A 13974-nucleotide genomic window follows, 5' to 3' on the forward strand; every position below is an offset into this window, starting at 1 on the left:
TTTTTAGATTAAGGTTATCTCTTGGTTTCAGCCTTGCAGAAGGTGGCTTTGACTTCCATACGGAGCTGGCTTGAGGACCAGACAACTGGATTCAAAGAGCTTGTCGACAAAATTGAAATTAACTAAATGCACAGATAGCCAAGTGGGAAGATAAAGTTGTTGCTGTAATTGTGACCTGACTCCATAAACAACAGGACTGGGTTCTGGACTGGAATGGAATGGAATTCTTCAGTGTTTCTGTTGTTTGGCTTGCATTGACTCATCGATTTTCTTGTTTTTCACTTTGTCGATACCTTTGAATAATTGTGGATCCTTCTTCAGAGTGTCTTCTTTCACCAGGTAGTTCTGACCTCTGATGATGTTGATTGTAATCATCTTCAATTCGCTGATAGTTTTGGAACTGAGCAGATTTCCTTTGCTTGAGTCTACAACATGGAACTCAGTCTGACATGTGGATCCATGGGAGGATTTGAATGCCACCCCTGCGTTGGAGTTGCATCCATCCAATAAAAGACCGAGTAGAAGTGACAGTTCTGTCAGTCGAATATGAGACTTTTAATGGCAGGGTTGTGAGTTTGAGTGCCATTCTGTTTTTCCCTTTTTTTAAGGCTTCATGAGCATAGAGTACAGGGAGTGTTTGAAATGAGCGAGTCTCGCTTTGATTCAGGACTCTTACCTCTCAGCAGCATCTCACTATGAAAGATTGAATTTGATCTCATTTCATTCTCAGCTCGGGGTCTGTGCAGCTCAGTGGCACTTCTGGCTGTCTCCCGCTTCACAATCCATCAGTACTGAGAAAGCAATGGGGGAATATTACTCACATGTTGTGTTCTTGAATTTTTTGGAAAACTTGAATGCATGTATTTTCCTCCAAAACAAGGACACCAAGAAACTGTTAATGTAGGGCTGAAATAGCTCAGTTGGGAGAGCGTTAGACTGAAGATCTAAAGGGCCCTGATTCAATCCTGGGTTTCAGCAATTTCGCTTCCTTATGCGTCCCTTGCCTTGGTTCTGATTTTCCAGTTGCACAATTTACTTTGAAATTATTTGCCAAGCACCAGTGGATTTAATTTGAGAAACTACACAGAGCCATTTACAGCATAGAAGGTGGTCATTTGGCCTATCACGTCCATGCTGGCTATCCCCGGAGCAATCTAGTCAGTTCCACTCACCAGCTCGATCCCTTTCCTCCTGCAAATTTATTTCCTTCAAGTATCCATCCAATTTCCTTTTCAAATCATTGATTGTCTCTGCTTCCATCACACTCGTGGGCCAAGTCATTACCACCCACAACATAAAAAAGTTCCACCTCATCAAGGATGGGAAATACTTATATCTTCTCTTTGCTTATTCTCTATTTCTATGAGAATAGACTGGTAGTCAACATGAAAGGGAACACAAAAATCTTCGAGCAGCATGTAAATGATAAGTGGGTAGTAAGAAGTTGAGTAAGGCCTATTAGGGACAAAAAGGATAATATCAGCTGAGAGGTGCAGGGCAATGTTAATCTATTTAATGAGTACTTTGTATCAGTGATCACTAAGGAAGTGGAATTTGACAAAATATCAGTCGAAGTGAAGAAAGTGGAGGCAATGGAGAGAGTACAAATTGAGAGAGGGAGGTACTAAAATGAGGTGTAAAGTATAAGGGTGACCTGGTATCCATGTCAATAAGTCACTGACAGCTAACATGCAGGTGCAGCAAGCAATTAGAAAGGCTAATAGTATGTTAGCCTTTATCACAAGAGGATTTGAGAACAGGAGTAGTGAAGTCTTGCTTCAATTGTATAGAACCTTGGTTAGACCGCACTTGGAGTACTGTGTGCAGTTTTGGTCTCCTTACCTTAGGAAGGATATTATTGCCATGGAGGGAGTTCAACGAAGGTTCATCAGACTTGTTCCTGGGATGGTGGGACTGTTCTATGAAGAGAGATTGGGAAACTGGGGCTGTATTCTCCAGAGTTTCGAAGAATGAGAGGTGAACTCATTGAAACCTACAAAATACTTAAAGGACAGTCAGGGTAGATGCAGCTAAGATGTTTCCCCTGGTTGGGGAGTCGAGAACCAGGGGATGCAATTTCAAAATAAGGGGCAGCCACTTAGGACAGAGATGTGAAAAAATGTTGTTATTCAGAGGGTTGCAAATCTTTGGAATTCTGTACCCCAGAGGGCTGTGGAAGCTCAGTCATTGAGTATGTTTAAAGCAGAGATTGACAGATTTCTAAATACAAATGACATAAGGGAATATGACGAAAGTGTGGGGAAAAGGACATTGAAGTGGATGATCAGCCATGATCATATTGAATGGCGGGGCAGGCTCGATGGGCTGAATGGCCGACTCCTGTTCCTATGTTCCGAACCCCACATGATCAGCGAGGCACACCCTCAGACCGACTTGTCGGGTGGTGTAAACAGATATCACTGCTTCTTCACCAGAACAGAGAGTGAGATATAACATTGATCATCAAACAGACTGTGAGAGAATGCAACAGAATAAAACACATGGAGAGACACTGTGGAATAACAAATAGATTAGATTGGAATGTTGAATTCTGATTGGAATGGATAAAACACCAGAAACAACAGATTAAATTGGGATTCTCATCACTATATTGATCTGAGACAGAAAAGCGAAACTGATGGAAAGAAGGGAAGAAGGAAGAAAAGAAAGAATGGAACTGTTCAATTTTTTTCAGTTTTTTCACTCGCCCATCAAAGCTGGATTTAAAAAAAGTAGCAAATAACAGAGAATTTCACCAAAAAGGGAGATTAAACGCGGCAGAAAGCTTGGATCGAAGGATGTCCCAACAGATCACCTGTTTAACTGTCTCCTCACTGGGGGATTTCAATCAGTGAGAAATATTATTCGCTACCTTTGTTTTGTTAATGAACCCAGAACTGTCACTTGGTGTAATATCTGTGTTCCGACTCCTGAATAATAAAATTGTGAGTTTCTCGATATTTTCGGGACAAATTTCCTGCTGAAAGAACTAAGAACTCTTTTCTAATTTACTCAATACTATATACACACTCATCAAGCCTCCTAAGCTAGCATCCTTGGTGCTGCTCTCTCTTCTCCCAAACCTCTGGTCGCCACATTATCAAAAGGATGTGGATGCTTTGGAGAGGGTGCAGAGGAGGTTCACCAGGATGTTGCCTGGTTTGGAGGGCGCTAGCTATGAAGAGAGGTTGAGTAGATTAGGATTATTTTCATTAGAAAAACGGAGGTTGAGGGGGGACCTAATTGAGGTGTACAAAATCATGAGAGGTATAGACAGGGTGGATAGCAAGAAGCTTTTTCCCAGAGTGGGGGTTTCAATTACTAGAGGACACGAGTTCAAAGTGAAAGGGGAAAAGTTTAGGAGGGATATGCGTGGAAAGTTCTTTACGCAGAGGGTGGTGGGCGCCTGGAACGCATTGCCAGCGGAGGTGGTAGATGCGGGCACGATGGAGTCTTTTAAGATGTATCTAGACAGATACATGAATGGGCAGGAAGAAAAGAGATACAGAAGCTTAGAAAATAGGCGACATGTTTAGAGAGAGGCTCTGGATCGGCGCAGTCTTGGAGGGCCGAAGGGCCTGTTCCTGTGCTGTAATTATCTTTGTTCTTTGTTCTTGTTCATCCCATGTGACTGTTACTTCATCACTCTGACAGTGGGAGGGGTTGATCCCACTGTCTTCAGCATTAACCCTTTACATCCTTATACTGCACTGTCTGTCCAAAAAAATCAGTGGAGGGAACTTGATTTATTGAAACACCAACAGCTGCCAGTTGAAAATCAACTTCACCCATCAGGGAGAGAGAGAGAGACTGTCAGAGAACTTCCTGCATCCAGTCCTGACCCTGTCACACTCAGCAGATGCTCACCCAGACCCCACTCTCATCAACACTGAACATTTTTACTGAGACACTTCAAATACTGTTTATAAAAGGCAGGAAAGGTCAACGTTCACACAGTTGTATTGAATAGAGCAAAGTTTAATATCTTCTGACCTTTTCTCGGTAACCACAAGACATAGGTTTTCTTATTTGGTTACTTTGATTTTTCTTGCTCCTGACTGACAAATATTCCAAACCTCAGATAAACCCTCCCACTTGCGTCATGTCCCAGTCTCGGTTAAAAGCAACACATCATGACACAAACACTCTGCAACACAGAACGCGGTCACACGTTCCTTCAGTGAGATTAATGTCGAGCTGTTTTCCAGGTTGAATGGAACGGTGAACAAATTTCTATCAAAGAAGTTACCTTTGAAATATCAGGACTGAATTTCTGGACAAGGAGGAACAGCCATTCCAAACTCACATCCTTCACAAAGGTTGTTTCCTCCTGTGACTGAAATTCATCATGTAACTTGAATTCTGAGTTCAAGCTCACAAGACACAGATGTGAACTTCTAAAGCATGTTGCTAATAATGACATCAGGCTCTGCTGGGAGTTGAACCCATGATCTCCTATTTAATAGGCAGGTGTTTTAGCCAACTAAGCTACAGAGCCAAACAACTAATGCTTCGACAGTTGAAATCAGAAGAGGGCACTATATTCTCATCCCATTTCTCCACTGGTCACAACATATTTTAAACATTTCTCACTTCCTGATACAGTCAATCATACACTCTATTTTTCTCTGTACTGAGAATGAATGTTTTGGAAGAAAATACATACATTCAATTGTTTCTGAAAGGTTACAGAACACAACATATGAGTAATATTCCCCATTGCTTTCTCAGCACTGATGGATTGTGAAGCGGGAGACAGCCAGAAGTCCCATTGAGCCACACTGACCCCGAGCTGAGAAAGAAATGTGATAAAGTTCAATCTTTCACAGCGAGATGCTGCAGAGAGAGGAGTCCCAAATCAAAGTGAGACTTTCTCATATTGTTGTTGAATTTCATTTCAAACACTCCTTGTACTCTCTGCTAATGAAGCCCCCAAAAAAGGGAAAAACAGAATGGCACTCAAACTCACAACCCTGAGATTAAAAGTCTCATATTCGACTGACTGAACTGTCACTTCTACTCAGTCTCTTATTGGATGGATGCAACTGCCTGCTCCAATGCAGGGGCAGCTTTCAAATCCTCCCATGGATCCACATGTCAGTCTGAGTTACATGTTGGAGACTTAAGCAAAGGAAATCTGCTCACTTCCAAAACTATCAGTGAGTTGAAGCTGATTATGATCAACATCATCAGAGGTCAGAACTACCTGGTGAAAGAAAACACCCTGAAGAAGGATCCACAATTCTTCAAACGCATCAAAAAAGTGAAAAACCAATAAATCCATGAGTTAATCCAAACCAAACAACAGAAACACAGAAGAATTCCATTCCATACCAGAGACTAGTCGTATTGTTTCTGTATCCAGCTCTCATTTACTGCTCCACCTTCATACACCCCCTTGGTGATCTGTACATTTTGTTCATTTCAATTTTGTCGACAGGCTCTTTGAATCCAGTTCTCTGGTCCTCAAACAGGCTCCGCATGAAAGTCAATTCCGCCTGCTGTCAGGCTGCAACCGATCGATGACCTTCAACTAAGAACACAAAAGAGAATGGGCTCGTCCGGGAGTTAAACCCGGGACCTCTTGCATATTAACCAATTATACACCCAAAGCGAGAATCATACCTCTAGACCAACAAGCCACTTACAATACATGTATTTATAGCTCCTGTGGAAAAGCTGTTCATCCATTTTTTTTCAGATCAAAGCAACATCCTGTAAATGCTGAAATCATAACAGAAAGTGTTGGAAATGTTCAACAGCTCTGGCAGCATCTGTGGAGAGAGAAACACAGTTAACGTTTCAGGGTGTTCACCTTTTGTCTCAGCCATCCTTTCAGACTGCTTCTGTCCATCCAATCTCACTTTCTATTCTATCCACATTCTAACCATTCACTACGTAATTACATTTTTCATGAATTCCTCATTTCTTTGATGGATGATAATTTCATATTTCCGGCCCTTGCTTCGGACACCGCCACAAGTGGAATCATGTCTCCATCTACCCAATCAAACCACTTCGCTGTTTCCTCATATTGCAATGTTTCTTCAACCCTGACAGACTGTGGAGTTTCTGCTGCTTGATTGCAGTTCTTGTTTCCTGCCAGTAGATGTCACCTCACTCCAATACAGTGAATTTACAAATCTGAGAGAGACACAACAGGAAATAATTGTTCACATTATAGTGAATGTGTGGGATTTAGAAATACTAGGAGTGGAGACGAGTTATTATTGCATTTTGTCAAAACAAACATAACTTATAATGTTGTGTTAAATCCATCACTCTGTTTTCTTGACTCTGCGAGTGACCTGGAGTCATTGAGTCACTGAGTCATTTGTGGGATTAAAGGAGGCCATTCGCCCCATCGAGTCCATGGCGGCTCTCCAGGGAACGATCCAGTGAGTCCCACTCGAATGCTCGATCCCCGTAGCCCTGTAAATTTATTTCCTTCAAGGGCCCATCCAAATTCCTTTTGTAATCATCGATTGTTTCCACTTACATCACCCTCATGGGCAGCGAGTTACAGATCATTACCAATCACTGTGTAAAAAAGGTTCTTCCGCACATTCCCCCTGCATCTCTTGCCCAAAACATTCAATCTGTGTCCCTAGTCCTTGTACCAATAGTTAATGGGAACAATTTTTCCTTGCCAACTTATCTAAAACTGTCATAGCCTTATACACCTCTATCAATTCTCCCCTCAATCTCCTTTGATACAGGCAGAACAACCGTAGCTTTTCCAGCCGAACCTTGAAACTATAATCCTCCATCCCTGGAACCATTCCGGTAAATCTCCTCTGCATCCTCTCAAGGATCCGCACATTCTTTCTAAAGTGTGGTGAGCAGAACTGGACACAACACTCCAATTGGGGCCAAACCAGAGCTTTATAATGGTTCAGCATAATTCCCCTGCTTTTGTACTCAATGCCTCTATTTATAAAGCCCAAGATCCCATCTACTTTGCTAAGCACTCTCGCAATATGTCTTGCCAACTTCAAAGATTGATGGACATGCACCCAAGTCCCTCTACTCCTGCACATTCTTCACCACTGGAGCGTTGAGTATATATTGCCTCTCCCTATTTCTTCTGCCAAAATGCATCACCTCACACTTGTCATTATTAAATTCCAGCTGCCACCTGTCTGCCCATTCTGCTAGCCTATCACTGTCCTGTTGCAAACAATTCATATCATCCTCACTGTTTGCCACTCATCCAGGTTTGGTGTTATCGGCATATTTTGAGATTATACTCTATATTTCAAGATCCAAGTCATTTATCTGTAGCAAAAAAAGCAGTGGTTCTAGCACTTACCCCTGGGGAACACCACTGTCGACTATCCTCCAGTGTGACAAAGAACCATTTAATATGACTCACTGTTTTCTGTCCTTTAGCCACTTTTCTATCAAATTGGACACTGATCCTCCTATTCCATGAACCTCAATTTTGTTAACCACCCTTTTATGTGGTACCTTATCAAATACTTTCATAAAATCCATATAAACAACATCCACTGCATTCCCTTCATCAACCTGCTCTGTTAGTTCATCACAAAATGCTGTTAGATTAGTCAAGCATGAACTTCCATTTATAAATCCATGCTCACTATCCTTAATTAACTCAAACCTCTCCAAGTGACTGTTGTTTTTTTACCCTGATTATTCTTTCTAAAACCTTACCCACCACTGCTGTTAATCTAACTGGCCTGTAGTTAGCCGGACTGTCCTTACACCCTTTCTTGAATAAGGGTGTCACATTTGCCACTGTTCAATCCTCTGGCACCTCCCCCGTATCCAGGGAAGATTGGAAGATTATAACAAGCCCTTACGTTATCTGCATCCGCATTTCCTTTTGCAATCTGGGATGTAAGCCAACTGGACCAGGTGATTTATCTACCCGAAGCACAGCCAGCCGTTTTAGTAGCTCCCTCTCTCAATTTGTACCCTATCCATTGCCTCTACTCTCTCTGCTTCTACAGATATTTTGTCAGATTCCAATTCCTTAGTGATCACTGATACAAAGTACTCATTAAATATATTAACATTGCCCAGCACCTCTGAGCATATACTATCCTCTTTGTCTTTAATAAGGCCCACTCCACCTCTTGCTACCCACTGATTACTTATCTGCTGCTCAAAGATCTTTGTGTGCCCTTTCATGTTGACTGCCATTCTCTTCTCATAGAAATAAACAATAAGCTAAATATAGAAGATATAAATATTTCCCATCCTTGGGTGAATTGGAATTTTTTTATGTTGTGGGTGGTAATGTCCTGACCCACGAGTGTGGTGGAAGCAGAGACAATCAATGATTTGAAAAGGAAATTGGATGGATACTTGAAGGAAAGAAACTTGCAGGAGGAAAGGGATTGAGCTGGTGAGTGGAACTGACTCGATTGCTCCGGGGAGAGCCAGCATGGACATGATGGGCCAAACGACCACCTTCTATGCTGTAAATGACTCTGTGTTGTTTCTCAAATCCAATCCACTGGTGCTTGGTAAATAATTTCAAAGTAAATTGTGCAACTGGAAAATCAGAACAAAAGCATGGGACGCATAAAGAATTGAAATTTCCTTTAGATCTTCAATCTAACACTCCCCCAACTGAGCTATTTCAGCCCCACATTGTTAATGACTTTGTGTCCTTGTTTTGGAAGAAAATACGTACATTCAATTGTTTCTGAAAGGTTACAGAACACAACATGGGAGTAATATTCATCATTGCTTTCTCAGCACTGATGGATTGTGAAGTGGGAGACAGCCAGAAGTCCCACTGAGCCGCACAGACCCCCAGCTGAGAATTAAATGAGATAAAATTCAATCTTTCATCGCAAGATGCTGCAGAGAGATGAGTCCTGAATCAAAGCAAGACTTGCTCATACTGTTGTTGAATTTCATTTCAAACACTCCTTGTACTCTCTGCTAATGAAGCCTAAAAAAAGGGAAAAATAGAATGGCACTCAAACTCACAACCCTGAGATTAAAAGTCTCATATTCGACTGACTGAACTGTCACTTCTACTCAGTCTCTTATTGGATGGATACAACTGTATGCTCCAATGATGGGGTGGCTTTCAAATCCTCCCTTGTCAGACTGAGTTACATCTTGCAGACTCAAGCAAAGGAAATTTGCTCAGTTCCAAAACTATCAGAAGCTTATTACGATCAACATCATCAGAGGTCAGAACTTCCTGGTGAATGGAAACACCCTGAAGAAGGATCCACAATTATTCAAACGCATCAAAAAAGAGAAAAACAAGAAAATCGATGAGTTATTATTATTAGAGATACAGCACTGAAACAGGCCCTTCGGCCCACCAAGTCTGTGGCGACGAACAACCACCCATTTATACTAACCCTACAGGAATCCCATATTCCCTACCACCTACCGACAGTGGGGGCAATTTACAATGGCCAATTTACCTATCATCTGCAAGTCTTTGGAGGGGGGAGGAAACCAGAGCACCCAACAAAAACCCACACAGACACAGGGAGAACTTGCAAACTCCACACAGGCAGTACTCAGAATTAAACCCAGGCCCCTGAGACTGTGAGGTTGTGGGGCTAACCACTGCGTCACTGTGCTGCCCTAATCCGAACCAAACAACAGAAACACAGAAGAATTCCATTCCATACTAGATAATAGTCGTGTTGTTTTTGTATCCAGCTCTCAGTTACTGCTCCACCTTCAGACACCCACTTGGCGACCTGTGCATTTTGTTCATTTCAATTTTGTCGACAGGCTCTTTGAATCCAGTTCTCTGGTCCTCAAACAGGATCTGTATGAACGTCAATTTCGCTTTCTGTAAGGCTGCAACCAATTGATGACCTTCAACTAAAAACACAAATGAAGAAGGGCTACTCTGTTAACCTCTCGCATATTAACCAATCAGACACCCAAAGTGGGAATCATACCCCTGGACCAACAAGCCACTTACAAGGTGCATTATTTTTAGTTCTGTTTGGAACTGTGCCATTAAGTATTTCTTGTCTCTCCCAATTCCTTCTGCTATAGTGCATCACCTCACACTGGTCGCTATTAAATTCTATTTGCCACCTGTCTGCCCATTCTGCTAGCCTATCACTGTCCTGTTGCAGGCAGGTCATATCATCCTCACTGTTTACCACTCCTCCAGGTTTGGTGTTATCGGTATATTTTGATATTCTACTCGATATTCCAAGATCCGAGTCATTTTCATATAGCAGAAAAAGCTGTGGTTCTCGCAGTGACCACTGGAGAACACCCACTGTCGACTATCCTCCAGTCTGACAAAGAACCATTTACTACGATACGCTATTTTCTGTCCATAAGGCAATTTTCTATCCAATTGGACAGTGACTCTCCTATTCCATGAACCTCAATTTTGTTAACCACCCTTTTATGTGGTACCTTATAATCCATTCTTAATCCATCCATCCATCCTTTCTTAAAATCCATATCAACAACATTCGCTGCATCATCTTCCTGTTAGTTCATCAGAAAATGCAGTTAGTCAAGCATGAACTCCCATTTATAAATCCATGCTCATTCTCCTCAATTAACTCAAATCTCTCCAAGTGACTTGATTTTTTCCCTAATATTGTTTCTAAAACCTTACTCACCACTGCTGTTAATCACACTGGCCTGTAGTTACCCGGACGATCCTTACACCCTTTGTTGAAATAGGAAGTCACATTTGCCACTGTTCAGTCCTCTGGCACCTCCACAGTGCTTTTTGGGAGGGTGTTCCTGGTTTTTGACCCTGCAACAGTAAAGGAATGGCGGTATAATGCCGAGTCAGGATGGTGTGTGACTTGGAGGGGAACTTGAAGGTGGTGATGTTCCCATGCGTCTGCTACCTTTGTCCTTCTAGGTGGTAGAGTTTGTGGGTTGGAAGGTGCTGTTGAAGGAGGCTTGGTAAGTTGCTGCAGTACGTATTGTTGCTGCCACTCTGCACTGGTGCTCGAGGGAATGAATGTTTAAGGTGGTGGATGGGGTGCCAATCAAGTGGGCTGCTTTGACCTGATGGTGTCAATCTCTTGAGTGTTGTTGGAGCTGCAAGCATCCAGGCATGAGTATTCCATCACATTCCTGACTTGTGCCTTGTAGATGGTGGGCAGGCTTTGGCGAGTCAAGAGGTGAGTTAGTTGTCGCAGAGTTCCCAGCCTCCGACCCGCTCTTGTAGTTGTAGCTGTAGCTGTAATAGTAATAGGCAACCGTCCGTCTCGGAAGACGATGGGCTGCACCCGGGGTGTACGTCACTTCTGTATTAAACATCGTTTGTTGTGGCTGTAGAGGACGACACGTGAGTGACAATCCCTTACACAGCTGGTACAGATGAATATCATTGGTCCGATGTCGACTGACAATTTTTCCTTCCTCTGAGCTCTCTTTCCCCCCAACTGGTCATTTCTTTTGTCCTCTGCTTTTCCCATGGTCTTCCTGAATGCCTTTCTCCAGGAATTCCAGTGAGCAGGAAGGAATTCCCATGCATCGACTACACTCCCAGTCTGCTGGATATCTCGCTTGCAGATGTCCTTGTATCACAGACGTGGGTGACCTGTTAGTCTCATGCTGATAGCAAGCTCACCAAAGAGCGTGTCTTTGGCAAAGCGACCGTCATCCATTCAGCACACATGACCCAGTCAACAGAGTCACCGCTGACTCAAGAGGACAAACATGCTGCAGATCCCTGCACGCTGGTGTACTACCGCATTCGGCACTCTGTCCTGCCAGGAGATGCCCAATATCCATCTGAGACAGCGGAGGTGGAAGCTGTTCAGCTGCTTTTCTTGGCTTGTATAAGTTGTTGATGCTTCTCTACTATAAAGGAGGGTGCTGAGAACACAAGCCTGGTACATGTGGAGCTTTGTATTTTTGGTCAGTTTGCTGTTGCTTCACATTGGTCTTCTCAACTTTGACATGACAGCTGCAGCATTGACAATCCTGGTGCTGATTTCAGTATCAAGGGACAGATTGCTGGTGATTGTTGATCCTCCAAAGTGAGGTTGTCAATGTTGATGGAAGGTGGAGTCTCTATGTCCTGGCCCAAAACTTTGATCTTCTTGATGCTGGTCATCAGTGCAAACTCCTTGCAGGCCAGGGAGAACCGATATACAAGCTGCTGTTAATGAACTTCATTATGGGATGTCAGCACAGCGTCATCAGCAAACAGCAACTCACAGACCAAGAACTGACTCATTTTGGTCTTGGTGCGCAGCCTTGCCAAGATGAACAGCTTGTCATCAGCTCTGCTATGCAGGTGGACACCCCCATCTGAGTCACTGAAAGTTTAAAATAGCAGCATGGAGAAGGATATGCCAATTGTAAAGGATGTGAGCTGTGAGGAGCTTACAAGGAGGCTTCCAGGGGACTTGGACAGGATAAGTGAATGAAATGTCAGATGGAATATAATATGAAGAAGTGTGAAGTTATCCACTTTGGTAGAATAAACAGAAAGACAGAGTATTTCTTAAATGGTGAGAGGTTGGGAAGTGTTGATGTCCAAAGGGACCTGGGTGTCCTTGTTCATGAGACACTAAAAGCTCGCATGCAGGTGCAGCAATCAATTAGGAAGGCAAACGGTATGTTGGCCTTAACACGAGGGGTCATGAGTACAGGAATAAAGATGTCTTGCTGCAATTGTATAGAGCCTTGGTGAGACCGCGCTGGAGTATTGTGTCCAGTTTTGGCTTCCTTATCTAAGGAAGGATATACATGCCATAGAGGGAGTGCAATGGAGGGTCACCAGACTAATCCCTGGGATGAAGAAACTGGGCTTGTATTCCTTAAAGTTTCATTTAAAAGGCCATTTAAAACTGAGATAGGGTGGAATTTCTTCATTCAGAGGGTGGTGAATCTTTGGAATTCTCTACCCCAGGCGTCTGTGGACGTTCAATCATTGAGCATGTTCAAGGCAGAAATAGATAGAAACCTTGATACTCATGACATCAAGGGATATGGGGATAGCACGGGAAAGGGGCGTTGAGGCAGATGATTAGCCATGATCTAATTGAATGGCAGAGCAGGCTCGACGGGCTAAATGGCCTACTCCTATGTTCCTCTGTTTCTAAGAGAGTTGTCACCAGGACACAGCCCTGCTTTACCCCACTGCTGATCTTGAAAGCATCTGATGTTGCTCCATGGTAACTGATGGAACTGTGCATGTTCTCGTGGAAAGGAGAGATGATGCCCAAGAGTTCAGGAGGGCAGCCTATGTTCCATCGCAGCTTGAAGAGTCCGTCTCTGCTGACAAGATCAAAGGCCTTGGTGATGTCTATAAAGACAATGTAGAGTGGTCTGTACTGTTCACAGTACTTCTCCTGTAACTGCCGAAGTGAGACAATCATGTCGACTGTCGATCTACCAGCTCTGAAGCTGCACTGAGACTCAGGACAGATGTGTGATGCCAGGGTCTGCAATCTGGTCAGAGCAATGTGAGCAAAGACCTTCCCCACAATACTTAGCAAGGATATGCCTCGGTAATTGCTGCAGTCACTGTGATTCCTATATTTTTGTGCAAGGTGACAATGTTTGCATCACGCATGTTTTCAGGCGCAGATCTCTCCTTCCAACAGAGACACAGAAGTTCATGGAGATGCTACAACTGTGCCGCTTTTCCACTTTTGATGATTCCAGGTGGTATACCATCATTTCCCGGGGCTTTATCACTGGCAAGACGGTCAATGGCATTGTTGAGCTCTATTATAGTGGACTCACTGTCCAACTCCTCCATGACAGGGAAGTCTGGAATGGCTCTGAGAGCTACTTCAATTACAATGTTCTCCGTTATGTAGAGTTCAAGGTAATGCTCCACTCACCTTTCCATCTGCTTGTTAGGTTCAGTGATGATTGTCCCTGTCTTTGTCTTCAAAGGTGCTGATTTAGTTACTGCTGGGTCGGTTGCTTTCATAATTTTTTTTTATTCATTCATGTGATGTGGTCACCACTGGCTAAGCCAGCATTGATTGCCCATCCCTCATTTCCCATGAGAAGGTG

The sequence above is a fragment of the Heterodontus francisci genome, unplaced genomic scaffold, assembly GCF_036365525.1.
Source record: "Heterodontus francisci isolate sHetFra1 unplaced genomic scaffold, sHetFra1.hap1 HAP1_SCAFFOLD_88, whole genome shotgun sequence".
NCBI lineage: Eukaryota > Metazoa > Chordata > Chondrichthyes > Heterodontiformes > Heterodontidae > Heterodontus > Heterodontus francisci.